This window comes from Canis lupus, chromosome 21 (assembly GCF_048164855.1).
Source record: "Canis lupus baileyi chromosome 21, mCanLup2.hap1, whole genome shotgun sequence".
Classification (NCBI taxonomy): Eukaryota; Metazoa; Chordata; class Mammalia; order Carnivora; family Canidae; genus Canis; species Canis lupus.
Window position 1 is genome coordinate 12,595,216 of NC_132858.1, and position 3,403 is coordinate 12,598,618.

General features: G+C 49.2%; 1 long non-coding RNA gene across 3 annotated transcripts; it reads left to right on the forward strand.

The window, feature by feature from the left end:
- The first annotated feature begins 49 nt into the window (after positions 1 to 49).
- On the forward strand, positions 50 to 2,468 carry LOC140612681 (uncharacterized). 3 transcript variants are annotated; one of them, XR_012013846.1, is made up of 4 exons: positions 50 to 279; positions 1,355 to 1,449; positions 1,622 to 1,755; positions 2,081 to 2,468. It is a non-coding gene; the product is annotated as an uncharacterized lncRNA (long non-coding RNA). The 3 variants fall into 3 exon arrangements; XR_012013849.1 differs by having other exon boundaries at positions 51 to 279; positions 2,090 to 2,468; XR_012013848.1 differs by lacking the exon at positions 50 to 279 and adding an exon at positions 320 to 476.
- Positions 2,469 to 3,403: the final 935 nt, after the last annotated feature.

Genomic DNA, 3,403 nt, shown 5'->3' on the forward strand with positions numbered 1-3,403 from the left:
ACCAACGTGTTCCTCCTTTTGAGAGAGAAAAGTGCCTTCCACTCTCTACTGAAACGACGCTGGGTTTTGAGCGCGGGAAACGGCCAAAGGGATATAGTGGTGACCGTTACCCTAAATTCTCGCGATGAGAGAACAGGCCGGTAACGGCCACCAACCTTCCCAGACTCATCATTCATTGCGTCACTGACCTGTCAATCACCTCTGCTGGGCCAATGAGCAGCACGGCCTCCCAGGAAACGGAAGTCGGAGGACAGGCGAATGCCTTCCCTGGCTCTTTGGGTTTGTTGTTGTTGTTGTTGTTGTTGTTGTTGTTGTTGTTGTTGTTTTTAAGATTGATTGATTGATTGATTGATTGATTGATTGATGATAGACATAGAGAGCGGCAGAGACACAGGAGGAGGGAGAAGCAGGCACCGTGCGGGGAGCCCGACGTGGGACTCAATCCCGGGACTCCAGGATTGGGCCCTGGGCCAAAGGCAGGTGCTAAACCGCTGAGCCAACCAGGGATCCCCCTTCCCTGGCTCTTTGAACCAGCCGACAGTCCAGCTCCTTTAGTGTCTGCTGCCCTTGCTGCTGGGACCTGGGCGACGGGGGCAAGCGGGCAGTGGGGAGGAGACAGGGGACAGTCAAGCCCGCCTAGACCTACGCAGGTTAGGGCCTTGGGGGAAGAAGGGGGAAAAGCATCGCACCAAAGTTGGGGTTTAGCAACAGTGACAGCAATAGAGGGGCTGCACTGGGTGGATTTTGCTCCACCCCCGCCACCGCCTTGTGCGATCCTGGGCCTCAGCTGCTATTTTGTAGAGTTGGTTGATTCCGCATCATCTCTCAAATCCCTTTTTTTCTTTCTGATGTTTTGGAAGACACCTTGCCTCCAGAGAGGGAGAGCCCATCTTAACCACAGTCCAGTTAACTGAACATAAGGGAAGGCAGCAGGCTAGAAATGAAGAAGCAGTTCAACCATCCCGAGCCAAGGGAATGCTCAAACTAAGGAGGGATGCCCTCTGGGCCAGGGACAACTTTGGGCCCTAGCACAGCAGGTGTGGGGGGGGTGGGGGGGGAGGATCAGGGTCAGTGGCAGTTGCTTACACAAGGTCTTCTGAATTTGGACTCAAAAGAAAGGATGCATTTGAGGCCAGTGTCTCCAGCAGGGTTGGTGATGAATCTAATGAAGTTTGAAGGATCTCCTCTAAGCCCGCCTATGAGTAGTTTTGTTTCTTTTCCTGCCGTTTCCTCTAAGAGGTGCCTTTTCAAAAGTTCCCATGCGCCAAAGTGAACAAGCATCAGTACCCCCCCTTAGAGTGAGCTCCCTTCATTTGCTGTCTCCTCTTGTTTTCTCAACCAACACCACCTGCAGAAGCTGACAGTGACTGTTGGGCCTTTCCAGTAGATGCCAAAAAGCCATTTCCTGCAGCCTGGCAGGAAGACAGAGTCCTTGTTGGGCACCAAGAGGTGAGTGTGAGCAAGGAAAGTAGAAGTCCTCCTCCAGCCACCCTCCTCTCTCCTCTCCTCCCCCTCCTCCCCCCCTCCTCTTCCCCCTGGTATCCTTCTCTCTAGCCCTTCACTCCTCCCACCTGCTGAACTCTAGCCCACTCCAGCTTCCACTTTTTACTCCCTCCCCAAGAAACTCAGAAGGTCTTCAGACATGTTCAAGGAAGGGCTGTTCCCTGGCACGGACTCTCCATTGTCTGCTCCACCGAGAAGTAGTCAGCTTCCAGAAAGTCTGAGAAATTGCTTTTCAGCAAGAGGGCACCCCTGGTGAGTTTAGGGAGATGGTCTGTAGTGAGTACAGTTGTCAAAGAAATATTTCTGACCCATGGGGTAGGAGTACTTGACATTGGCCCTTGTGAATTAGGAGCTGGCAGCTGTGGAAGTATAATGAGCCTGTCCAGACCCAAAGTAACTCTTGATGCTTAAACTTCTACCCAGAAGGTTTCTACTTTTCAAACCATCAGCCTCCTCACAGAGGGTGTCTCATTTTCCCTCTGTCCCATTTTTCTCGATTTCACTCTGTTACCTTTACTGTCTCTTCTCTCATGTCTTTCTCTCTGGTTCAGTCTTTTTCTCACTTTTGTTGTCTGAGGCCACACAGGAACCTGGAGAAAATGTGGGATGGTGGTCATCCAGAGGAGGAGCCTTAACCTGAGCACCTGCCGAGGAGGCAGACCCTCCCTCCCTGCCATAGCGGGAAGAAGCCCCCCACAACCTGGGTCCTCAGATGCTCTCTCAGGCACCACCTTGGTACCAGGTTTGTTCTCCAGACCTACCACAGACGGGTACCCCCCACACTAATCCAATATCCCCAGGGACTAGAACCCTGGACTCCTGTTTCCTGTGCCTGCCCACGTGGCAGGCCCACACAGAAGCAAAACACAGTCACCATAGACTCTGCCGTACTGAGGCAGCCCCTGATCCCATCAGCCTCAACTTCCTGCCAGTTGATCACTCAATAAAAATACTGTTAAATAGTATTCCTGTGTCTAAAGTACCATTTCGATATTTCCTATTTCATTTTTTTTTAATTTATTTTTTATTGGTGTTCAATTTACTAACATACAGAATAACACCCAGTGCCCGTCACCCATTCACTCCCACCCCCCGCCCTCCTCCCCTTCTACCACCCCTAGTTCGTTTCCCAGAGTTAGCAGTCTTTACGTTCTGTCTCCCTTTCTGATATTTCCCACACATTTCTTCTCCCTTCCCTTATATTCCCTTTCACTATTATTTATATTCCCCAAATGAATGAGAACATATAATGTTTGTCCTTCTCCAACTGACTTACTTCACTCAGCATAATACCCTCCAGTTCCATCCACGTTGAAGCAAATGGTGGGTATTTGTCATTTCTAATAGCTGAGTAATATTCCATTGTATACATAAACCACATCTTCTTTACGATATTTCCTATTTCAAAATACAACATCAAGTTGCATTCTCCCTTCCTTCTCTTCCTCTTCCCCATTGTATCTGTCCTGGGACCAAAATGATAGGGAGAGGTTGAGAGGAAAGGGAAAGTTAGGGAAGGTGTGACCAGGTCCATTTCTCAGTAGAGAGCAATCATGAACTCTGCTCCACACTCATGGGCACAAGACCCTGCTCCCTCCGCAATAGAAGACGGTTTCAGTGAGCACAGGACGCAGCATGCGGGGAGGCCGACACTTCCCCTGCTTTGTAGGACATCATGTAACAAAGATTTATGGGTAAAAAAGGATCTTTGTGTTACTCATCATAATAAAAGCCCTAACATAGTTACATTTGAATTGGTCTTTGCAGTCAGCTGTTAGAAATACATTTGAAAACATTATTTTCATGACAAGAGGAAAAAGGGTATTCCAAAACTATGTGCAGAATGTTCATAACCTTGTCAAGCAGCTGTGTGCATTGACCAGAAAGATACATACCAAAC